At 41.8% G+C, this 27,369-nt stretch overlaps 1 protein-coding gene across 1 annotated transcript in view; it reads left to right on the forward strand.

Moving 5' to 3' along the window:
• Window positions 1–27,369, forward strand: part of LOC118391024 (teneurin-2-like) — a 279,332-nt gene that overhangs the window by 89,663 nt on the left and 162,300 nt on the right. The window lies entirely within an intron of this gene.

Genomic DNA, 27,369 nt, shown 5'->3' on the forward strand with positions numbered 1-27,369 from the left:
TGCATAAAATGAATGAGTAAAGATGAAACTATTTGTGAAATGATGTGAGGTTAAACCTTTAATGTGAGAGTTGTTTAATGAGGGAATTGTATTCCCTTTCAAGTTTGACAAAGTCATTGGCCCGCCCCCGTGAGCACAGATATAATTCAGCATCATAGAACTGCCTTTTTTATTGTTTCAAATATAAAACCCTCCTGAGGAAATCCTCTTTAGACCACACATACCTCGGTGTAAGCTGAGGTGGCATAGGTTTGAGGACCAAGACTGAGCAAACCCACAGCGTGAGCTGTGATTGTGAATAGTTTAGACTAAGCAAATTCTTAAAATTACCATGTGGAGCATTGGCTACACAGCTGGAAAGGGTTAAACTCTGAGACTATTGATCCCTACAGAATAAGTCTACTAGTCTGCAGCTAGAAATGATGTAAACCTGGGATGCGAATACCGGCAACCGCCGAAACATTGAGAATATTTCTGAATGGGACTCTGAGGTATCAATTCTAACCACAAAAATACTTTTATCTTCAGGGAAACAGAAAGAGAGAGAGACTCGGAGGAACTCTCCAGCAGAAGGACCAGTTTCCAACAGAAAAGATCACGACACATGGGCGTAAATATATGTTGATTGCAATTATTCCCGAATGAGTGAGCGTTCATGTGCAAAGGATTAGCATTTCAATTAATGTTGTTATCAACTGTGTGTAGTGATCCCTTTTGTCTTTCCCGCTCTTTCTCAGTCCACACCAACTCCCCTTTGTCCACCAAGCCATCATATTGGCTTAGCCCACTAGGGAATCTTCATTTGTTAGTAACATATCTACTGTTTGTTTGTTTATGCATTTCTGTGATTATTTAGTTAGTTAGTAAATAAATGATTAAACCAATTGGTGTATGGACGATTCATAGTAAAGGCTGCGTTTGTGCAGATAACCAACAATTTACGACGTTTGGAATGAGACTGACGTGAGGTAAAGAATAATTAATTAATAGAATACTCATTGATCAGATATTAAAATATCTGAAGAGTTATATTCGGGGAAATTATAACATTGTAATCTGAAGATTTTCCGTGGTTCCCCGAATTCCTAGTTATTTACATTTACATGATTTAGTTTAATCACGTAATAATGTTTACAGACAATTGATTTGATAAAATAACAGTCTTCGTTTTTTAATGATGCCAAAGACACAACAGCGCGCACCCCGTTAACTAGATAGCCATTTCACACCGGTTACATACAGATACTTTTGGTCTTTTAGTGTATGTGGACACCTGCTCATCGAACATCTCATTCCAAGATCATGGGTATTAATATGGAGTTTGTCCCCCCTTTGCTGCCATAACAGCCTCCATTCTTCTGGGAAGGTTTTCCACTAGATGTTGGAACTGCGCGGACTTACTTCCATTCATCCATAAGAGCCTTAGTTAGGTTGGGCACAGCTGTTGGGTGATTAGGCCTGGCTCACTGTCAGTAATCCAATCCATCCCAAAGGTGTTCGATGGGGTTGAGGTCTGGGCTCTGTGCAGGCCAGTCAAGTTCATCAGCTGCAATCGCAACAAACCATTTCTGTATGGACCTCGCTTTGTGCACAATGGCATTGTCATGCTGAAACATGAAAGGGCCTTTCCCAAACTTCCACAATGTTGGAAGCACAGATTCAATCATCTAGAGCATGGGTGAGCAACTCCAGTCCTCGAGAGCCTGATTGGTGTCACACTTTTTCACCATCCTTAACAAACACAGATGATTAATCAAATTGCATTCTAAACTGAAGATCATGATTAGGTGATTATTGTAGTCAGGTGTGTTAGCTGGAGCTGGGGAAAAACTTTGACACCAATCAGGCCCTTGAGGACTGGAGTTGCCCACCCCTTGTCTCGAGTGTCATTGTATACTGTAGCGTTAATATTTCTCTTCACTGGAACTAAGGAACCGAACCATGAAAAACAGCCCCAGACCATTATTCCTCCTCCACCAAACTTTACAGTTGGCATTCAGGCAGGTCTCCTAGCATCCGTCAAACTCAGATTCATCCATTGGACTGCCAGATGGTGAAGCATAATTCATCACTCCAGAGAATGCATTTCCACTGCTCTGGAGTCCAATGGCGGCAATGTTTACACCACTCCAGCATATGCTTGGCATTGTGCATGCTGATTTTAGGCTTGTGTAAGGCTGCTCGGCCATGGAAACCCATTTCATGAAGCTCCCGAGGATCAGTTTTATGCTGCTGTTGCTCCCGGAGGCAACGACAGACAATTTTTACACGCTACGCGCTTCATCACTCAGCGGTCTCATTCTGTAAGCTTGAGAGGCCTACCACTTCACGGCTGAGCCTTTGTTGATCCTAGACATTTCCACTTGCTCCTAGATGTTTCCACTTTACAGGGCAGAATTGTGAGGAAATTCCTTGTTGGAAAGGTGGTATTCTATGGAGGTGACACGTTCAAAGTCATTGGGCTCTCCAGTAAAGTAATTCTACTGCCAATATTTGTCTATGGAGATTGCATGGCTGTGTGCTCGATTTTATACAAATGTCAGCAGCGGATGTGGCTGAAATAGCCGAATCCATTCATTTGAAGTGGTGTCCACATACTTATGTATATATAGTGTAAGCATAAACAAGTTGACACTCAACTACTGTATGACTCTTTCAACATGCCACTAAAAAGGTTGAAAGCTACAGTTAATTTTATGAAACCTGAAAATACGGCAGTAATTCAAAACCAAACAACAGTTTGGATGCTTAGCAAAAAGTACTTTGAACCTGTTTCTCCATCTGGTGGTAAGTGTTCTTGTTTCACACACACACTATACCATCTTTAAAGGGATAGTTTACTCAGAATACAAGCTAGCATGATTTTCCATCTACCTCAAATAGGCAGTTTTTCGAATATTTAGTTTCCTTTCAGCAGTAATAACCATATTTTGTTACTGTTCGCATTCTCAGGAACACTTAACATTAAACTGTTCTTGTGCCTGTAATTTAACTGTAATTACTTTTGGAGCAACATATTACTAACATATATAATACTCTGGTAATTGCAATTTAATTGCATATCAATGAGCTGAGTTAGTAACTACTGTACACAAGAGGAATAGCACTGTTCCTTTTTCCAAGTATGTAATAACTCCATTATTATGCAATTATAAAGCCATTTCCAAAGTCCTATGTCACAATAATGTTGCTATTGTAATAATCACAAAGTTACTACTCATGTAAAATAACTTGATGTCAAGTGTTACTGTATTACGTTATGTCGCACTCGGGTTGAATAAAGGGAAGACGATACATTTTTAAAAATGTATAATTCTTGTTTATAATTCTTTATATTTATAGATTACACTGAGGTTTTCCTTTCATTATTTTTAGGCTATCTGGCATTAGTGCTTTAGGGTCTAACTTCACCTGCACCAAGCTACGTGTCAATCGCCAAACGCTTTTTGGAACATGCAGAAAAAGTTAAGGTCCCGTCCATTAAAGCTAAAAGGACCATGACAGAGTTTTATTCAATAAAATCTGCAAAATGTAGAGATGAATATAAAGAGAAGGGAGGGCCAGAAAAGTCATGTTTGGGAAAGATTTGGTGAAGTGGTACAGAGGATGATAGCTGTGTCTCTATGTTTTATGTGCTGATTGTGAGGCGTTATAAAATTCAACAGTCACAAGACGGGGACTTCAAATAGGCCCATGGCACGTCAAGGGAACTGTAACCTACTGTTAGGGTTAAATGGAAACTGAAATCTGGACACTGACTGTAGGTCTATAACCTCTCACATAGTGTTAATATTAACTCATGTAGAATGAAGCATTTCTTGCAGTAAAATTATACACCAAATATACATTTTGACTCAGGAACAGGAGTGAAGAAATATGATTTCTTTCTTTCAGCATCTTGAGAGAATGCAAATGCACAGTTAAATAGCAAATAATAACAAATAGCCTACCAGAATGTTGAAAATTCTAATCAGAACATAAGTCAATTAGGCAAAAAATAATCATGCACCCCCTGTAAAAACATCTTTCTGCCATCTCTGACAGTAGCCTACAGCTCATTTTCTATAGCGGTTTAGGGTGCAGGTGCACAAACAGTTGGCCCCGCGCACCACTAATTTGAATATCAAAGAAAATAGTTGTCTTTTTGTTATCTCTATATAATCTATATTCGGCTACCTCTAGTATTTGAAAAGTTGGTATTTTAAAATAAATGACAAAATACAAAAATGTTCTGCCCAGGTCTGATGTGGGTTGTGATGACTAACAAGGAACTGTGTTCCTGTACCCTGATATTTTTGTCTATGGTCATTTGGACAAATCACAATTTCAGAGTATATTTTCTAACATGAGCATCTGACACAATCACACAAGATTTTAGTTCTGGGTTTCTGATATTATATTTGATAAACTAAATTCTTTACACTTGGCATCTTTCTAAACCTTACAAAAATGTGAATTCACTGTATGCAAAGCAGATAATTAAAGGCAGTTCTGGAAACTTCATTGGTGATATGATGACCACATCAGGGCTCCCGAGTGGTGCAATGGTCTAAGGCACTGCATCTCAGTGCTGGAGGTGTCACTACAGACCCTGGTTCAATTCCTTGCTGTATCACAACTGGCTGTGATTAGGAGTCCCATAGGACGGTGCACAATTGGCCCAGTGTTGTCTGGGTTAGAGTTGCCTGACTCACCTAGTTTAATAAAGGTAAAAAATGATACATTTTTTGAAAATAAGGGAGTAGTTTGGGTATATTGAGGTAAACCTGTGGCAACGGGAATGGAGCATGATCCTCAAGGCTGATGTTATTTAAGCATGAGTAGTCTGGATGACAGTTGCCTAAGTTTCATAATTAGCATGGCCAGGAGCTCCTAGCCTGCCCTTAGTCATTAGCACACAATTCCTGCTGGGGAACACTATGGTTGACACCATGGGTCTCCGTCAGCGCCCTCCTGAGGAGAGGGCAGGCAGTGCATTTATGTTTCCATGTAGCTTTGGGACTGAGCACGGCAGAATAACTTGGAAGACCAGTACGACTGAGCAGGCCAGCCTGTGTCTCAGTATTACTAAGGCCTCTTTCTCTGAGCAACCGTCTCTGGCTGCTTCTGCCTTACTTATGGCCATGCTGCAGTGAGATGATTACCTGTTGTAGTAGAGCATTGACAGAGGACTTGGCCTCAGAACACAGCAGCCATGGGCCATTACCTCCTCCCCTTCCTCCCATTCTGGCTCCACTAGCCTTTGTAGTGTGATTTTGTCAACACCATCTAGGATTTAGAACAAAGATTAGAATTGTCCTGTCCTCCTCCAGATCTCTGCTATGAGCTAGCCTCAGTTGTACACCAGTGGTATAGAGGTCTACGATGTGGTGTAGAGGTTTACCGTGTATGTATAGGTCTAGTTGCATTTTGTAAATCTGGGCAATGGTTTGCTTTTTGAGGTTCAGATCTGTCGGTGATGCTTTTAGGGGAGACCTCAGTTTATTGGCAATTAGCTATTGTTAAATCCAAGGGGAGGGAGGCAGTGTAATTCCAGCTACACAGTGTGTTGCTGTTCCTCGCATTTCTAGAGGCCCTATTAGCTTCCTGGGACCCAGACAGACCCCACACTAGGGCACTCTTAGCACGTGAGTAGATTATTTTGAATAAGATGAACAATAATGCACTGGAGTGAACCTTGGTTTTTCACCCCCCCCCCCAGACCCTAATGGCCTGTAATGGGGAATTGCAAGGATGCAGACACTTTTAAAATTTGCCTGGCTTTGAAAATTAGCAAGACGGTGAAAGAGGTAGGATACAGTAGCCCTTAGTGTCTTTGCCAAAACTAAGCCCCCGTTGCTAAGATAATTAGCTTCAAACCAGTAAGGGGTATTACAACAAGTCAAACGGATGTCATTTGGAAATTTTGCACAGAAAATCTTTTCCATTTGTTTTTTTTTTAATTACAGTTTCTCCACGGTCCCAAAACGTCTTTGCTCTGCAAAAGAAGCAGAGATGACAGAGAGAACTTTACTGAAGTCAACTAGATTGAAGAATTCATTCAATCATTTATGACATATAGGCTAATGACAGAAGGGAAGCTTAGACAAGATGACTAATAAATCGCTTACCAGGAAGTCGAAAATTATAAGCAGAATCATCTAAATTAGGCAAAAAATTATCATGCACCCACTGTAAAAAAAAAAAAATTGTCGATGATCATTTGGACAAATCACAATTTCGCAGGTGCTTGCGTCTTTCATATTTTGGAAGGGGAGTGGATATTTGAAACATAGACATGCTTGAAACTTGCAGAGAGAGTATATTTTCTATAACAACCCCCCTGAATTTAATCGAGCATCTGATGCAATTACACAAGATTTTAGTTCTGGGTTTCTGACATTATATTTGATAAACTCCATTCTTTACACTTGGTATCTTTCTAAACCTTATCTTTCTCAAATTTGAATTCATTTTATGCAAAGCAAATAATGAAAAGCAGTGCTGGAAACGTCATTGGTGGTATGGTGACCACCTCATTTAGAAAATAAAGGAGTAGTTTGGGTATATTGAGATAAACCTGTGGCAACAGGTATGGAGAATGCCCCTCAATGCTGATGTAATTTAAGCATGAGTAGTCTGGATGACAATTGCCTAAGATTCATCATTAGCATGGTCAGGAGAGCTCCTAGCCATCCTAGTCATTAGCACACCATTCCTGCTGGGGAACACTATGGTTGATACCATGGGTCTCCATCTGCACCCTCCCGAGGAGAGGGCAGGCAGTGCATTTCAGTGCCGATTTTTAGCATGTAAATCTTGGTGGCGCAAACTCCCAATTTTTTTTAGATGCATGCCTGCAAACCCACTACACAACACTAAACAATACATGAATTGCACTATAATGGTGACAAACGGTACCCACAAACTGTTAGGGCCTATATTAAGCTGTCCCAACAGCAGAGCTTTCTTTTCAGCACCATGGAGTGAATCCTTACCAATATTACACCTGGCTATCAGCGGAGCCTTGTCTGGCAGCGAAACAGTTCATTCAGCTTTATTTACTGCCTTTAAAGAAACCTAGCTAATATGGCTGACTTGCTTAAAGAAACATGAGTTCTACTGACAAGTGAGATGTACAAACTATGGCATAAGGGAACGAGGAGCGGATAAGGGGCAATCCGTCATTTCGATTAAGACATTAGTGAACGAGTAGGCAATATAACTATTTGTACACCAAGTCAGAACCGTAGGATAAATAGCGGGGGTATATAAGCAGACAATGAAAGCTCTTACAATATTCAATGATGACATTTCTCCAAAACAGGCTATAGGCTACATGTGCACCACCAAGTCAGAACAGTAGGCTAAGTTATGAGGAGGAAGGGACCAAATTATTCGGGTGAGGCACATGGGCTACTAACAGCTTACTACACAAGCTACACTTAGTATTACTTTCTTAGCTACAGTATACATAACTCCCTGACATATTACATTATTTAAACAATACATTTCTGGACTCACCTTGTTGTGCTGTTCTCACATGAACAGAAAGTTGGTGCGGCGGTCCTTCTTGCGGGCAAATTTTGTCATCACATTCTCTGGATTTTATGGTGCTTTCAAGACAACTGGGACCTCGGAGAAAAACATGACTTCAGTTATATTCAGGTCAGAGCTCTAGAAAAAGGGCAGAATTCGTGACTTGGAATTACGATTTGGATGACCGTTTTTCTCCGAGTTCCTAGTTGTTTTCAACTCACTGAAGTCTGAGATTTCCCAGTCCCGAGTTTCCAGTTGCTTTGAATGCGGCAGAAGTAATGCTGGATTGACAGCATGGCCAATGTATTCAACCTTTTCTGACCCATGGTGTTGCATGTGAATGTTTATCCATTTAAGCTTGGAAAAGAGACCCTTAAACCCAAACTTGTACCACACACCCTCTTGCAGTTAGCCAATGATTACTTCCAAACCACTCATTGTTGAATTTGCGATTTCCAACTTGTTGTGTAATGTTTATGTCCAATAGCCGATGAGCACCAATATGTTTTATCTATAATTTCTCTTATATGACAGGGATTGAAAATGATTCATAATGATGACTGCTTGTCTACCTTGCTAGCTAAGATTTTGAAAGTATGATGTTGACATGATCAGTCCAATCAAATCATAAGATGATTTGACAATTTTATTTGTGGTCAATGACCTTCCACCTTCTTGGATGGGCAGATCTTTTATAATTTTTTTTACCCCTTTTTCACCCTAATTGGTAGTTACAGTCTTGTCCCATCGCTGTATCTCCCGTACTGACTCGAGAGAGAGGTGAAGGTCGAGAGCAATGCAATGCTCTGAAAAACGACCCTGCCAAGATGCACTGCTTGCTTAAGCCAGAAGCCAACCACACCAATGTGTCAGAGGAAACACAGTCAAACTGGCAACCATGTCAGCGTGCAATGCACCCAGCCCTCCACAGAAGTCGCTAGAATGCGATGGGACAAGAACATCCCGGCCGGCAACCCTCCCCTAACCCAGACTACACTGGGCCAATTGTGCACCGGCTCATGGGTCTCCCAGTCATCGAACCCGGATCTGTAGTGACGGCTCTAGCACTTCAGCACAGTGCCTTAGACCGCTGCACCACTTAGGAGGCTTGGATGGGCACTTCTAATGTAAATCTATGGCAGCACCCAAGGGATTTGAACTTTTTAGCTCTCCCTGTAGATTTTGCGGTGAAGTAGTGTACCCATTAAAGACAGAACACGGAGCCAATCACGGTGCAACTAGAGAACATTACCAACCCCTACGCTCTGTATTTTCCACTGGCTAACCCTCCACCACAGAAAGCACTGTGCTAGGCTGAAACACCTGCATTTTGGAGCTGCCTAACTCAATAAAGCATAAAAGAAACCATGTTTGTATGCGGCTTTATTGACTCAATGACTTTTAAACATTTTTTGCAAACTGATATATGACACCTATTAATGCCAAACGAACCCACAAAAAAGGGAACATATGTTTTTATAAATAAATAATACTATATTATTTCTTTAATAAAATGTTTTTTGCTGAATGACGGGTCGCCACTGATGCAGAATAACTAGGAAGGCCAGTATGACTGAGCAGGCCAGCCTGTATCTCAGTATTACCAAGGCCTCTTTCTCTGAACAACGGTCTCTGGCTGCTTCTGCCTTACTTATGGCCATGCTGCAGTGATATGATTATCTGTTGTAGTACAGCATCGGGACACTGCAGCCATGGTTCGTTATCTCCTCCCCTCCTTCCATCCTGGAATCCACTAGCCTTGGTGTTGTCTCCAACAGCATCCAGGATTTAGATCAAGGATTAGAATTTACCTATCCTCCTCCAGATCTCTACTATAAGCTAGCCTCAGTGGTACGGTGTAGGGCTGACCCCAATTTGTCAACTTGTCGATTGTTTGGTCGATAGGCTTTTGGCCGACCTGTCACGGGATTCTTCCTGGGAAGGAGAGGCGGACCAAAATGCAACGTGGTTGAAGCTCGTGTTTTTTAATAAGAAAACTAAACATGAACATAATACAAAACAATAACCATGGCAAAACCGAAACAGCCCTCTCTGGTGCAACAAACACAAAGACAGGAAACAACCACCCACAAAACCAAACAAAAAAAAACAGGCTACCTAAATATGGTTCCCAATTAGAGACAATGACTAACACCTGCCTCTGATTGAGAACCATATCAGGCCCAAACACAGAAACAGACAAACTAGACATACAACATAGAATGCCCACTCAGAACACACCCTGACCAAACAAAACATAGAAACATACAAAGCAAATTATGGTCAGGGTGTGACACGACCAAAGATTTTATGCTGTTGAGCAGTAGCAAATATATATATATATATATAAAATCTAAAATATATTTTGATTTGTTTAATACTTTTTTGGTTATTACATGATTCCATATGTGTTATTTTATCGTTTTGTTGTCTTCACTATTATTCTACAATGTAGAAAATAGTTTTTTTTAAATAAAGAAAATCCCTGGAATGAGTAGGTGTGACCAAACGTTTGACTGGTACTATATATATATATGTACAGTTGAAGTCGGAAGTTTACATACACCTTAGCCAAATACATTTAAACTCAGCTTTTCACAATTCCTGAAATTTAATGCTAGAAAAATGCACTCTTAGGTCATTTAGGATCACAACTTTATTTTAAGAATGTGAAATGTCAGAATAATAGTAGAGAGAATTACTTATTTAAGCTTTTATTTCTTTCATTTACATTCCCAGTGGGTCAGAAGTTTACATACACTCAATTAGTATTTGGGAGCATTGCCTTTAAATTGTTTAACTTGGATCAAACATTTCGGGTAGCCTTCCACAAGTTTCCCACAATAAGTTGGATGAATTTTGGCCCATTCCTCCTGTCAGAGCTGGTATAACTGAGTCAGGTTTGCAGGCCTCCTTGCTCGTACATGCTTTTTCAGTTCTGCCCACAAATTTTCTGTAGGTTTGAGGTCAGGGCTTTGTGATAGCCACTCCAATACCTTGACTTTGTCTTTAAGCCATTTGCCCCAACTTTGGAAGTATGCTTGGGGTCATTGTCCATTTGGAATACCCAATTGCGACCAAGCTTTAACTTTCTGACTGATGTCTTGAGATGTTGCTTCAATATATCCATATAATTGTCCTCCCTCGTGATGCAATCTATTTTGTGATGTGCACCAGTCCCTCCTGCAGCAAAGCAGCACCACAACATGATGCTGCCACCCCCGTGCATCACGGTTGGGATGGTGTCCTTTGGCTTGCAAGCCTCCCCCTTTTTCCACCATAGCGATGGTCATTATGGCCAAACAGTTCTATTTTTGTTTCATCAGACCAGAGGACATTTCTCCAAAAAGTACGATCGTTGTCCCCATGTGCAGTTGCAAACCGTAGTCTGGCTTTTTTTATGGCGGTTTTGGAGCAGTGGCTTCTTCCTTGCTGAGCTGCCTTCCAGGTTATGTCGATATAAGACTCGTTTTTACTGTGGATATAGATACTTTTGTACCTGTTTCCTCCAGCATCTTCACAAGGTCATTTGCTGTTGTTCTGAGATTTTGCACTTTTTGCACCAAAGTACGTTCATCTGTAGGAGACAGAACGCGTCTCCTTCCTGAGCATTATGATGGCTGCGTAGTCCCATGGTGTTTATAGTTACGTCATACTATTGTTTGTACAGATGAACGTGGTACCTTCAGGCGTTTGGAAATTGCTCCCAAGGATGAACCAGACTTGTGGAGGTCTCCAATTTTTTTCTGAGGTCTAGGCTGATTTCTTTTGATTTTCCTATGATGTCAAGCAAAGAGGGACCGAGTTTGAAGGTAGACCTTGAAATACATACACAGGTGCACTTGCAATTTACTCAAATGATGTCAATTAGCCTATCAGAAGCTTCTAAAGCCATGACATAATTTTCTGGAATTTTCCAAGCTGTTTAAAGGCACAGTCAACTTAGTGTATGTAAACTTCTGACCCCTGGAATTGCGATACAGTGAATTATAAGTGAAATAATCTGTCTGTAAACAATTGTTGGAAAAATGTATTGTGTCATGCACATAGTAGATGTCCTAACCGACTTGCCAAAACTATAGTTTGTTAACAAGAAATTTGTGGAGTGGAAAAACAAGTTTTAATGACTCCAACCTAAGTGTATGTAATCTTCCAACTTCAACTGTATATATTTGTGTCCATTTCAGTGAACTAATCCATTGCAGAGGCCTAGACTAAAAGCCAATTTATGCTTGACACGAAAATGTGGTCATGGCTCCATATGGAGGGTGTGATGCAATTACTGAGCCTCGGAGGCATGCAGAGGCCAAATCGAGCTCCGTACCCCATCGCCATGCGCCTCTCAAATGTTGTAGCAATGCGGGGGGCTCGGTTGACGGTAGGTACATCCTGTATAATCATAAACTTACTTCCTTGACAACTTCCTTCACCATAGCTCTGCACTGCTCCACAACGCGTAAGAAGTATGAAAGCCCTGAGGCTATCACCATAAATACTGCATGGCCAATGCAGATGTCAGATTGACCATAAAGCACACAGATGCACAATGCACTTCTCTCTTCAGAATGCGCTCTCTGATGTCAATTTGTGCAAATACATTCTTCATAACTTAATTGTGTGAATTATTTCTGTTTGATTGTTAGTGTATATCACTTCTCCATTACATATGTCACCAGTAGTACATTTGCCATTAATTCCTATAATTATTCATCTACAATGTTTGTTTGGTTATGGTAATTTCTGTTAATGCAATAAATATATTATTATTTGAGTCTTACAGTTGTCATTGTGATCACATTGTTTGCAGAGCGCACAACCTATGCTACACTTGTGAGAAACAAGTTTTGTAAAATGGCATTCCATTTTACAAGTTTTGTCAACTCAATTTAGTCGTTGTCTTTTGTTTGGAGCGCTCTTGTATATAGGCCTATATACTACCTGGCCTGTGTGGAAATGTAAGCGTATACATGTGGCCTTTGGGGATCTGATAGTATTTCTGATTGGCTTAACTCATCACCACTATTGAGCTGTTGAACTTCTCAAATTAATGTTTTTTACACCTCAAACAGCAAGCAAACAAATCTGTTGAGAATGACAATAGTTCCTCAACACACTTGAAAAATCTTTCCAGCTCTCTCCCTTTCGATAACCACTGTGCATTAAAGGGAAAACTGTCATGCTCTGATCCAGTGGAAACATCATAAAATAGGCCTACCTGATTAGTTCTTAACAGTGCTTGACTTGGACTGAAAAAGGTGCAGGAGCGCCACAATACTTTTGAGCTAGGAACAGGAGCTAAAGCAATAGAACATTTGAGGTGCCAGTACTCCGCTCCGGTGAGCTCCTGCCCAAGTGAAGCACAGCTTCTTATCCCCTGCGCAAATACCCTAAAGCTGTGTCTGTCCTGAGCTCATTGGCACTGGAAACTCTGAGGGTCTGAAATATTTTAAGTTCACTAGCTCGCTAGCTCAAGCTTCCTTTGGCCAGACCCAAGTTAATCGTTGATCCAATATTTCAAGTTCGTTGCAGACAGGCCATGCGTAGCCAATGTGATTTATAGGATATGTTTTTTATCAGGATATTTTCTGACAATGTTTTTATTTGTTGGCTTGATGTTGGATATTTTTACATAGTCGGCAATGACAATATAAGTTACTTTTTAGGTTTATATCATTTTCATTTAGATTTGGATATAATTTTGATTAACCACATGACAATGATTTTGATATATGACGTTATTATTATAAATTATTAAATGAAACTGTTCCACGAAAATGTGTATATATGAAAACCAGCAACTTCAGATGAGTAATGGCAGAATCTGCGAAAGCCAGCCAGAGCGGGAGGAGAATTGTTGAGTCAGGTTAAGGTTTTGCCTTCTGGTTATCTAGATCTCTGACTCCCACCTGTGTTATTCGTGTCTTATTTAATCAAACAGTAAGATTAAAGCATTAGACAAACTCAATGCATGTAGTTGAATTCATTAAAACACATAAGGTGTGTCTATATATGGCAAAATACACGTTTAAAATGTTGACTAATTGACTGGTCGAAAGACGACTTTCGGGTCAATACGAGATTTATTTTAGTCGGGTACAGCCCTAATATGGTGTGTATATCGATCAAGTTGCATTTCATAAATCTGGGCAAAGGCTTGCTTTTGGATGTTCAGATCTCACTAGTGGTACTTTTAGCGGAGACCTGGGTTGATTGGCAATTAGCTATTGTTAAATCCAAGAGGAGGGAGGCTGTGTAATTCCATCTCCACAGTGTGTTGCAGTTCTTTGCATTTCTATAGGCCCTACTAACTTCCTGGGTCCCAGTCAGACCCCACACCAGGGCACTCTTAGCCCGTAAGTAGTTCCCTCTTTATTTTGCATAAGATTAACAATAATGCACTGGAGTGAACCTTGGTTTTCACCCGCTTCCAAACCAAAATGGCCTGTAATGTGGAATTCCAAGGCTGCAGACGCCTTGAAAATATGCCTGGCTTTGAAAATGAGCCAGCCGGTGAAAGAGGTAGGATACAGTAGCCCTTAATGTCTTCGCCACAACTAAGCCCCCATTGCTAAGATAAAGGCTTCAAGCCAGTAAAGGCTATTACTGGCTTTTTTCTCCCTTAAACCTTTCATATCTTTTCAGTCATTTTAGTTTGTCTGAACTCAATGTACATAATGTAACTACTTCAACTCAACAACAAACGTTGTCCATTCTCATGTTTAGATGAAGGCCTTTCAGACCATGTTGATGTTTAAGCCAGAGAGCAATGCATCGTGTTAACCAAGATTTTGAACCCACATGCTATTGTAATCCAATTCATGTGTCCATGAAATACTATACTATGCTCATCCACTTTTGCGCCGAGCAAAGTATAACTACTGTAATAGCTGCTGCCTCATCTGAGAAGATATATAAAGGGAACAGAGCAATATGATAGTGATAGTGGGAGTAGAACCCTGATGCATTGATGGAGGACTCTGAAATATACAAGCAATCCGCAATCAGTCGAGGAGCAGGATAAGACACTCTGAAATGACCCTAATGGGCATTTATAAGGATGGATCTCCAGGACTTGCACATGTCCGTGGCCCACAGTCTGAAAAGCACTGTGCAAAGTGACTGAGATCAACAAACATGTTAAACGCAGCAATGAGGACACAATGGGGATGATCAATGTCAATGTATGGCGAGAGTTCAGTTGAATAGAGTTCACATACTGTACAGCTGATAGATCAAAGATGTGCCATGCCCATGATCACGGTTTAATAAGAAAGTATTTGCTCTATTTGCCTAGGAAATGCAGCTGCATTTCTCTTCAGATATTGATTAGAACTAGGCATGTCAAGTCTGAATCCTTCTGGATGTTAAGGCATAAATGAAACCCATACATCAGTTATGCCTCCAAACTTCTCTCCTCTTCTGCACCTTCACTTTTATTTTTAAAATGCAGTGAAACGAGAGAGGAACTCTGAAACAGAAAATGAAAGAAACATATTCGATTTCATTACAGTTATGAGCTTTCATTAAGGTCTGTTCTCCTGTGTACCTGAGAACGGGAGTAGTTTCAGAGAAAGCGTCTGGGAGTCCTCTATTTCAGCTCAGCAGGGATTTTTCTTTGGAACAAAATCTCTGGCATCATTATTACTTGTATTAACAGTCCAGACTTGCCTAGGGCTCTCAAGAATTTAGATTTGCACTATGAGGCACAGGTTGGGCTTTGTATCACTCTGAAAAGTAATGGATTTTATCACGGAAATACTTGATGGCTTTTTCAATCAGCGCTACTCAGCTCAGATGTCTTTACTTATAGAAAACCTTTTGGGGAGAAGGGGGGAGGGGGGGGGGGTTGTGCAGAGGAGGGCAAGGATGGGGGGGGAGAAAGCTCCAAGACGAATCTGTTTTTCATCCTGTTTGTCACTGATCACGGCCCGTATCCCTGTAGTTTCAGGCGTGTGCAGGTAGATCTGACAGGCCTGGTCACCTAAGCTTACCCACTCATGTTAACTCTTTCAGACCACAAACACTCTGCCAGTCCTGGACATGCAGCTCATTTGGATATGCATAAGACCATCAATCAGGTTGTTTGAGAGGCCTGAAAGAAGACAATTGAAGTGATGTCAGTCTTGAATTGCCACGCCATACCTGCTGGCATGCGAACAATGCTGTGTTGCCATAGAAACAGTTTCCTCGACAAATGACCTTGCCTCCTCCTCTCTCCTATTTCAGCACCTCGTTGAAAAGGGCTTCTGGCTCACAGGGCCTGCGTGTTTGTGGATATGTAAAGTGTGTGGACCAACACTGGGACTTAGGGAAATCCTGAGCCGTGACTAAAATGTGTTTGTTAGGGAAATGACCTTGTCTTTTTCTCCCTCAATCAATGGAAGCTTGATGTTAAAACATCTGGTCTGCATCATCAGTATTGCACGCCTGTCTTTCTATTCTCTTTTGGTTAAACAAAGATCCATAGAGGTTCTCTATTTGAGGGTTTACAAAATAGCTAATCTTTTCAGTTTAGAAACAGAGTTAAAATGTCTTGTTTAAACTGGTGTGATATCATTCACATATATTTATTTTAGTTTAGCGTGTGTGAATAAGAATGACCATACAGTATGTGACCCACTATGTAGCAGCATTTGAAATTGTGTTTCTTACATTGGATAAAGGCAGAGACTCAGAGCTAGGAATGGTATATCATACATTGCAGTTGAGGAACAATAGGAAAGTAATCATGCTTTGAAAGTTGATAAACCTGTAGCCCCACTTTGAGAAAATGGCCCTTGAACGTTTTGGTACACCAACCGGGGAGCAACGTTCACACCCTCTTAAGCCTTAGCCGTCTACCAACTCTCTAAGGACTCACATGTGAGGCCATGTGCTAAACAGAGTTAGTAGGGCGGTGTAGTGAACAACCAAAGATTTCAAGACAAAAAGTGGTTAAAGTAGTAGCAAAAGGTAGTAGTAAAAATTTGGTGCAGGTCATGTTTCTCTTCACATTACCTTCTCTGGTAAACACACACTATATCATATACAATCAAAATGTATTTGTCACCTGCACAGGATAGAGAAGGTGTAAACGGTACAATGAAATGTTTAATTGCATAGTGGAGTGTTAGCTAGCAAAATAATTACCCATAATCCCAACCCATACTACTAGCAATACAAACTAAGTGTCATAGCGAGCCACCATGCATGAATCTGCAGGCAGCTAAAGCTAATAAACTAGGTTCAATGTTAGCTAGCTCGCTAACAGTAGGCTATAACTAGCAATGCAAATGGCTTTCTGAGACACAAATAATATTACTACACAGATCACACAGTATATGTGATGTTAGCTAGCGAGCCAGCAAGCTAACATTAGCTACCTAGCTAACAGTACACTTGAATTAATATAATAATAATAATATATGCCATTTAGCAGACGCTTTTATCCAAAGCGACTTACAGTCATGTGTGCATACATTCTACGTATGGGTGGTCCCGGGAATCGAACCCACTACCCTGGCGTTACAAGCGCCATGCTCTACCAACTGAGCTACAGAACCACGGGATTTACAATGACATTTGAATTTACCCTTATACATGGTTGAACGCTTATCCCTCTCTGTCATGGATGCCATGTTTTCCCTTAGTTTGAAAATGTAATCCGGAGACAGGTGTTTTATACAACAGCCTTCTGTGTTCTCTTATTGACTCCCTTCGCAATTGCAATCATACTCTGCTTCCATCAGGTATTCCACTGATTTCAAAACTCGGTCAACTTCTTCCATGACAACAAAACTGTTGGTTGCCGTTTCTTCCCCATCACTGTCATCTGAAGACTCTACAATATCTGGTTCAATTAAAATGTTTTTACCTAAATCCGGGATTTCCTCATCGTATGATTCATTTTCAGAGTCTGAGAGAGTAAGCATGACACGATCATCCTCCAGAAAGTAGTCCACCGCAACTTTTTTCCCCCTGATATTTGTTGATAGCCCTGTTAAATTCAGGGCAGCAATGTTGAGAGCAGTAGCAACACTTTTGCAGTTCTCCATGTTATCTTTCAAAAATGACACGGTAGCAAGGATTATCTACACATACTGAGCAGCTCCTGTTATAGACAGAAGCATGCTACATGGCAGACCAATCCAAACTCATCTCTGGGCATGTCCAGCCCATCCATTATCTCAGCCAACCATGACCAGCGGGAAGGTTCCTGTCTTCTTCCGTGACTAAATCAGCTAGGTGTGTAATTGAAAAAATATTTACAGATGGCATACACGTTTGTTATTAAGGCACATTTTGGGGCGGCAGGTAGCCTAGTGGTTAGAGAATTAGTAACTGAAAAGTTGCTAGATCGAATCCCCGAGCTGACAAAATAAAAATCTGTCATTCTGCCGCTGGACAAGGCAGTTAACACTGTTCCTAGGCTGTCATTGTAAATAAGAATTTGTTATTAACTGACTTGCATAGTTAAATATAACAAATAAAAACAAACATGAATGTTCACATGCTCCAGAAGGAATTTCTGCAAAAAAAGTACATTTTGATGGAAAAACGTTTTACGTTCAAATCAAATCAAATTGATTTATACAGCCCTTCTTACATCAGCTGCTATATCTCAAAGTGCTGTACAGAAACCCAGCCTAAAACCCCATACAGCAAGCAATGCAGGTGTAGAAGCACGGTGGCTAGGGAAAACTCCCTAGAAAGGCCAAAACCTAGGAAGAAACCTAGAGAGGAACCAGTCCTCTTCTGGCTGTGCCGGGTGGAGATTATAACAGAACATGGCCAAGATGTTCAAATGTTCATAAATGACCAGCATGGTCAAATAATAATAATCACAGTAGTTGTCGAGGGTGCAGTAAGTCAGCACCTCAGGAGTAAATGTCAGGTGGCTTTTCATAGCCGATCATTAGGAGTATCTCTACCGCTCCTGGTTGTCTCTAGAGAGTTGAAAACAGCAGGTCTGGGACAGGTAGCACGTCCAGTGAACAGGTCAGGGTTCCATAGCCGCAGGCAGAACAGTTGATACTGGAGCAGCAGCACGGCCAGGTGGACTGGGGACAACAAGGAGTCATCATGCCAGGTAGTCCTGAGGCATGGTCCTAGGGCTCATGTCCTCCGAGAGAGAGAAAGAATGAGAGAAAGAGAGAATTAGAGAGAGCATACTTAAATTCACACAGGACACCGGATAAGACACATAAACTACTGCAGCATAAATACTGGAGGCTGAGACAGGAGGGGTCAGGAGACACTGTGGCCCCATCCAATGATACCCCCGGACAGGGACAAACAGGAAGGATATAACCCCACCCACTTTGCCAAAGCACAGCCCCCACACCACTAGAGGGATATCTTCAACCACCAACTTGCCATCCTGAGACAAGGCTGAGTATAGCCACAAAGATCTCCGCCACGGCACAACCCAAGGGGGGGCGCCAACCCAGACAGGAAGATCACGTCAGTGACTCAACCCACTCAAGTGACGCACCCCTCCTAGGGACGGCATGAAAGAGCACCAGTAAGCCAGTGACTCAGCCCCTGTAATTGGGTTAGAGGCAGAGAATCCCAGTGGAAAGAGGGGAACTGGCCAGGCAGAGACAGCAAGGGCGGTTCATTGCTCCAGAGCCTTTCCGTTCACCTTCACACTCCTGGGCCAGACTACACTCAATCATATGACCCACTGAAGAGATAAGTCTTCAGTAAAGACTTAAAGGTTGAGACCGAGTCTGTGTCTCTCACATGGGTAGGCAGACCATTCCATAACAATGGAGCTCTATAGGAGAAAGCCCTTCCTCCAGCTGTTTGCTTAGAAATTCTAGGGACAATTAGGAGGCCTGCGTCAAATGCCTCTCCTGTGAAGTAATAACGCCTAGCATCCTGAAATGGATCACATACACATCATGACCAAAAGTATGTGTACACCTGCTCGTCGAACATCTCATTCCAAAATCATGGGAATTAATATGGAGTAAGTCCCCCTTTGATGCTATAACAGCCTCCATTATTCTGGGAAGGCTTTCCACTAAATGTTGGAACATTGCTGCAGGGACTTGCTTCCATTCAGCCACAAAAGCTTTAGCGAGGTCGGGCACTGATGTTGGGTGATTAGGCCTGGCTCGCAGTCTGCGTTCCATTTAATTCCAATGGTGTTCGATGGGGTTGAGGTCAGGGCTCTGTGCAGCCCAATCAAGTTCTTCCACTCTAATCTCGACAAACCATTTCTGTATGGATGTCGCTTTGTGCAAGGGGGCATTGTCATGCTGAAATAGAAAAGGGCCTTTCCCAATGTTGAAAGCACAGATTCAATAATCTAGAATGTCATTGTATTCCGTAGTATTAAGATTTCCCTTCACTTGAACTAAGGGGCCTACCCCAAACCATGAAAAACAGCCACATACCATTATTCCTCCTCCACCAAACTTTACAGTTGGCACTATGCATTTGGGGAAGGTAGCCTTCTCCTGGCATCCGTCAAACGCTGATTTGTCCATCGGACTGCCAGATGGTGAAGCTTGATTAATAATTTCAGAGAACACATTTCCACTGCTCCGGAGTCCAATGCCAGTGAGCTTTACACCACTCCAGCCGACGCTTGGCATTGCGCATGGTGATCTTAGGCTTGTGTGCAGCTGCTCTGCCATGGAAACCCATTACATGAAGCTCTCGAAAAATAGTTATTCTGCTGAAGTTGCCTCCTGAGGCAGTTTGAAACTCGGTAGTTAGTATGATAGTTAGTTAGTTAGTTAGGACAGATGATTTTTACATGCTAAGCATTTCAGCACCCGGCGGTCACGTTCTGTGAGCTTGTGTTGACTACCACTTTGTTGCTGAGCTGTTGTTGCTCCTAGACATTACAATAACAGCACTTACAGTTGACCGGGGCAGCTCCAGCAGGGCAGGAATGTGGCAAACTGACTTGTTGGAAAGGTGGCATCCTATGACGGTGGCAAGTTGAAATTTACTGAGCTCTTCAGTGTTTGTCTATGGAGATTGCATGGCTGTGTGCTCAATTGTATACACCTGTCAGCAACGGGTGTGGCTGAAATAGCCAAATCCATTAATTTAAATGTTTGCACAAAGTTTTATATACACTGCATTCGGAAAGTATTCGGACTTATTCCACATTTTGTTACGTTACAGCCTTGTTTTAAAATGGATTAAATATAAAAAAAATTATCATCAATCTACACACAATGACAAAGTGAAAACAGGTTTTTAGAAATGTTTGCAATGTACTAAAAATAAAAAACAGTATTCAGACCCTTTGCTATGAGACTGGTGCATCCTGTTTCCATTGATCGTCCTTGACATGTTTCTTCAACTTGATTGAAGTCCACCTGTGGTAAATTCAATTGATAAGGTCCCACAGTTGACAGTGCATGTCAGAGCAAAAACAATGCCATGAGGTCGAAGGATTGAGGCAGGATTGTGGCAAGGCAAAGATCTGAGGAAGGGTACCAAAACATTTCTGCAGCATTGAAGGTCCCAAAAAAACACTGTGGCCTCCATCATTCTTAAATGGAAGAAGTATGGAACCACCAAAACTCTTCCTAGAGCTGGCTACCCGGCCAAACTGAGCAATCGGAGGAGAAGGGCTTTGGTCAGGGAGGTGACCAAGAACCCGATGGCCACTCTGACAGAGCTCCATAGTTCCTCTGTGGAGATGGGAGAACCTTCCAGAATGACATCCATCTCTATAGCACTCCACCAATCAGGCCTTTGTGGTAGAGTGGCCAGACGGAAGCCACTCCTCAGTAAAAAACACATGTCAGCGCGCTTGAAGTCTGCTAAGACCATGAGAAACAAGATTATGTGGTCTGATGACATCAAGATTGAACTATTTGGCCTGAATGCCAAGCGTCATGTCTGGAGGAAATCGTGGCTGCAGCATTATGTTGTGGGAATGTTTTTAGTGGCAGGAACTGGGAGACTAGTCAGGATCGAGGTAAATATGAACGGAGCAAAGTACAGAGAGATCCTTGATGAAAGCCTGCTCCAGAGCGCCCAAGGCCTCAGTCTGGGGCAAAGGTTCACCTTCCAACCCGACAACGACCCTAAGCACACAGCCAAGTCAATGCAGGGGTAGCTTTGGGACAAGTCTCTGAATTTCCTTGAGTGGCCCAGCCAGAGTCCGGAGTTTAACCCAATCTAACATCTTTTTCTAAATAATAGCTGTACAGCAATACTCCCCATCCAACCTGACAGCTTGAGAGGATCTGCAGGAAGAATGGGAGAAACTCCACAAATTCAGGTGTGCCAAGCTTGTAGCGCCATACCTAAGAAAACTCAAGGCTGTAATAGCTGCCAAAGATGCTTCAACAAAGTACTCAGTAAAGGTTCTGAATACTTATGTAAATGTGATATTTCAGTTTTTTATATCTAATAAATCAGCAAAAATGTATAAAAACCTGTTTTTGCTCTGTCATTAAGGTGTATTGTGTGTAAATTGATGAGGGGAAAAAAATATTTAATCCATTGTAGAATATGGCTATAACGTAACAAAATGTGGAAAACGTCAAGGGGTCTGAATACTTTCCCAATGCACTGTACATGTATAGTGTATTAGAAGAACTTAAGCAATAAGTCACAAGAGGCTGTGTCATGCTGTGTCATGAACACAGTCACAGGTAAATGGCATTGTTCGGCCCGACGCGATAGTAGAGGGCAAATCAACCTATTTACCTTTGACTGTATCAAATAACAATAACAAAAAAAACATCAATTCATACAATTTAATTCCAAATCGGGTTGTTAGTTCTTTTGGTCATGTTGCTACAGATGCGACCCAGTCGTTAATAATTTTTGCATATTTGCTTTGCAAAAATGACTGGTCACCCGTTCTAAACAAAATAGTTGCTCCGCAGGCTAGACAATGCTCTTGTCAAACATTGAATCTGGAATGTCTAGCTGCATTTTTGTTTTTTAAATATTTTTGTCTATTGCCATTTACTTGAACATGTCCATGATAATGACGTTGATGCGTGATTTCGACTGGCTCAGAAAAAGTTTCACCTGGGCACCGTTCACTCGATGCATGGTACTAAAGAGATCAAAAATAAAACATTAACATATATGAATCCCCACTGTACCAAACTAAATGCTAGGCTGGAAGCAAGGTTGAGATACAAGAGATGATTCGGACAGCAACATGAACACGATATTCTTATGGAGGCGCAGTGATCATTTCAGATGGAGCTGTTAGCAGGCATAGGTGTGTCTGTGACGGCCAACATAGCACGGCTTGGAACGCTGCTCGCACAATTAGCGTCCAGGATCCAGACAACCAGTTTTATAAAGTACGGTACAGCACAATACAAAGAATCTTGACTGACGGTAGAGTTGTCCTGTCTTCTTGCCCACCCACTCAGCCTACGTGGAGCTGGCCCCCATCGGCATCAGCTATTTCCTGTCAGGTATGCACTACACAGGTATGTGCCACAGCCATACTGGAACTGTATCCCCTGCACCTGCCTTGGGGACCTATACAAGTGTATCCTTCCTACTCTACCCCCTCTGTCTTACTCTACCTGTCGTGTACCAGTGAAGATTCCTCCAGTGTCCAGTCCTAAATAACCTAACCAACTCCCCTTACTCCTTCTGTGGGTGGGTTCAGATCATTTTCAAACTGTTTGTTGTCTGCTTATCGATCATTTTAACATTGATGCTTGTGCTCCTGTTTGCGTCATGCCTGTGTTAAACGTTGTAATATTTCATGTGCATCTTACCTCACACCAATATCTAATATTCACAATTATACAGTGTCTTGTGTTGAAATCCCACGGCGATCAATCTGAGAATATGAGCTGTGCACAGTCATCTCATATTCTGCTTGTCTGTACAGTAGACAAAGGTCCACGTGGATCATGATACACTGATCCTTTATGATTGATATTTCCATTGTTATTCTTTGATACTGCTAATATCCGCTCATGATGTCTTAAAGGCACAGTACAGTACACAACCCATATGCTGTAATCGCTAAACCCTTCCTTTTAATGTTGTTCATTATCAATTCACTGTAGTTATCTAATGAGCTCTTGTTATTAATTGATTTCCTACTTTTCAGCTGATTGCAAGAGATCGCATCCGCAGCGTTGTTTTAATTAGTGCAGCAAAATGTATTGGTTGAGCATGCCTTTTTGCTCAATTTCTTATTCTGGAGCTGAAACCTAATTGGGCCTCTGTTGTTTTATTGACTCACTGTTGTACTTTTAATTTCAGGTAATTGTTTTTGTCCCTACACTATTGTCTACTCTACACAACTTGTGTGGATAACCCATAGGTCTTCCTCTGACTCGCTGTCTCAACCCATAGTTTGAAGAGCCTTATTAAGGGATTGTTGATTAGACGCTATTGTACTCGTTGATTAGCTGCTGCTGTACTTCTACAAGCAGTAGGACTGGGGAAAGTTTTAGTTTTCACATTGACATGCAGCACTGCTGCTGCTATTCTTTCTCCATCCATTACTCAGAACCCCCATCTTTCCCTTCTGCTATGTACACCCACACACACACACACACACACACCTGGTGATGGCTCCTGTGTGATTGTGTCAGATTGTTATTTAGAGCAGAGTTGTATTCCATGTTATTGCTGAAGCATTTCTCTTGCCACAAAGCTTCATATAATGCTACCGCTTTAAAGATGGAATCATTACTAGAAACAATAGCAAAGTGGTCACCTCGCCTGTGCTTTCGGGGAAACAAGGGATGGGCCTGGAGAAATGTAACCACTCTCAAATTCAAAGCAAGATCTACAGTGGGGAGAACAAGTACTTGATACACTGCCGATTTTGCAGGTTTTCCTACTTACAAAGCATGTGGAGGTCTGTAATTTTTGTCATAGGTACACTTCAACTGTGAGAGACGGAATCTAAAACAAAAATCCAGAAAATCACATTGTATGATTTTTAAGTCATTCATTTGCATTTTATTGCATGACATAAGTATTTGATCACCTACCAACCAGTAAGAATTCCGGCTCTCACAGACTTGTTAGTTTTTCTTTAAGAAGCCCTCCTGTTCTCCACTCATTACCTGTATTAACTGCACCTGTCTGAACTTGTTACATGTATAAAAGACACCTGTCCACACACTCAATCAAACAGACTCCAACCTCTCCACAATGGCCAAGACCAAAGAGCTGTGTAAGGACATCAGGGATAAAATTGTAGACCTGCACAAGGCTGGGATGGGCTACTGGACAACAGGCAAGCAGCTTGGTGAGAAGGCAACAACTGTTGGCGCAATTATTAGAAAATGGAAGAAGTTCAAGATGACGGTCAATCACCCTCGGTCTCAGGCTCCATGCAAGATCTCACCTCGTGTGGCATCAATGATCTTGAGGAAGGTGAGGGATCAGCCCAGATCTACACGGCAGGACCTGGTCAATGACCTGAAGGGAGCTGGGACGACAGTCTCAAAGAAAACCATTAGTAACACACTACGCCGTCATGGATTAAAATCCTGTAGCGCACGCAAGGTCCCCCTGCTCAAGCCAACGCATGTCCAGGCCCATGTGAAGTTTGCCAATGACCATCTGGATGATCCAGAGGAGGAATGGGAGAAGGTCATGTGGTCTGATGAGACAAAAATAGAGCTTTTTGGTCTAAACTCCACTCGCCGTGTTTGGAGGAAGAAGAAGGATGAGTACAACCCCAAGAACACCATCCCAACCATGAAGCATAGAGGTGGAAACATCATTCTTTGGGGATGCTTTCCTGCAAAGGGGACAGGACGACTGCACCGTATTGAGGGGAGGGTGGATGGAGCCATGTATCGCGAGATCTTGGCCAACAACCTCCTTCCCTCAGTAAGAGCATTGAAGATGGGTCGTGGCTGGGTCTTCCAGCATGACAACGACCCGAAACACACAGCCAGGGCAACTAAGGAGTGGCTCCGTGAGAAGCATCTCAAGGTCCTGGAGTGGCCTAGCCAGTCTCCAGACCTGAACCCAAAAGAAAATCTTTGGAGGGAGCTGAAAGTCCGTATTGCCCAGCGACAGCCCCGAAACCTGAAGGATCTGGAGAAGGTCTGTATGGAGGAGTGGGCCAAAATCACTGCTGCAGTGTGTGCCAACCTAGTCAAGAACTACAGGAAACGTATGATCTCTGTTATTGCAAACAAAGGTTTCTGTACCAAATATTAAGTTCTGCTTTTCTGATGTATGAAATACTTATGTCATGCAATAAAATGCAAAATAATTACTTAAAAATCATACAATGTGATTTTCTCGATTTTTGTTTTAGATTCCATCTTTCACTGTTGAAGTGTACCTATGATAGAAATTACAGACCTCTACATGCTTTGTAAGTAGGAAAACCTGCAAAATCGGCAGTGTATCAAATACTTGTTCTCCCCACTGTATGTATGACTGACCATCCATGAAAATTAGATTTGCAACTATTTTTAAAAAACTATTTTACATTTGATGTTTTCAAATCAAATCAAATCAAATTGATTTATATAGCCCTTCGTACATCAGCTGATATCTCAAAGTGCTGTACAGAAACCAGCCTAAAACCCCAAACAGCAAGCAATGCAGGTGTAGAAGCATGGTGGCTAGGAAAAACTCCCTAGAAAGGCCAAAACCTAGGAAGAAACCTAGAGAGGAACCAGGCTATGTGGGGTGGCCAGTCCTCTTCTGGCTGTGCCGGGTGGAAATTATAACAGAACATGGCCAAGATGTTCAAATGTTCATAAAGACCAGCATGGTCCAATAATAATAAGGCAGAACAGTTGAAACTGGAGTAGCAGCACGGCCAGGTGGACTGGGGACAGCAAGGAGTCATGTCAGGTAGTCCTGAGGCATGGTCCTAGGACTCAGGTCCTCCGAGGGAGAGAAAGAAAGAGAGAAAGAGAGAATTAGAGAGAGCACACTTAAACTGACAAACTGACCCTAGCCCGCCGACACATAAACTACTGCAGCATAAATACTGGAGGCTGAGACAGGAGGGGTCAGGAGACACTGTGGCCCCATACGAGGACACCCCCGGACAGGGCCAAACAGGAAGGATATAACCCTTTTTGAGGCTATACAGTATTTGTTTACATTTGCATTGTTTAGAAACATTGGAGTAAAACAAGCTAATACTGTATGTTGGGTTCTCGTGGAGTTTGACAGTTGAACTAAGCTCATGAGGCATTTCTAAGTTATATTCTTCAAGAATCGTCATTCATTTAGAAGTCCAGAAATTGATGGATTCTAGCTTTAACATTCTTTTTTTTATTTTTCATTCCTTGTACTCCTCCTCCACACCACGGCCTGTCTTCATTCATCCTCATTTTCAATTCATCCTACCCAAGCCACAGGGTCTTTTGGCAATTGTGTCATAATAACCTGGACCATTACTATATCTCTGTTATGTCTCATTTCTCTCTATTACATATTTCTCTGACAATGGAGCAGGAGCATCTTACCGGTCAGCCAAACATGTCATCATGAAAATGACATTTCTGGTCTATTTCCCCCCCGTTAATTGAATTGCTTTATCTTCAGATCTGCATAGTTGAGCAGTGCTTCCACTGCAGTCATTTGACTGTGGTGCTGCGCCATGGCAAAATCATTGCTGTCATGGCAAAAAAATAGGCAAACATGCATTCCGACAAGCAGTGTATGCACAACTATTCTTGCAATTGCTTAGAAAACAACAGTTGTAATGGCCTTTGTTAAAAAGAAGGGGATCCAAGTTTTCCATTACTACTTTATTTATTTTTCAACTTCGAAATATGCGCAAACTGCACCCTTTTAAACCCAGAGTTTTTAGCAGCGGTTAAGCACCTTAGCAATCTGCAATTCACCATGAGTGCATAGGGGAGAGTGGGGCTAAATGTAACATGGGTCAATTGTAGGGTTACTTGGGGTAAA

Source organism: Oncorhynchus keta, chromosome 12 (assembly GCF_023373465.1).
Source record: "Oncorhynchus keta strain PuntledgeMale-10-30-2019 chromosome 12, Oket_V2, whole genome shotgun sequence".
Taxonomy (NCBI): Eukaryota; Metazoa; Chordata; class Actinopteri; order Salmoniformes; family Salmonidae; genus Oncorhynchus; species Oncorhynchus keta.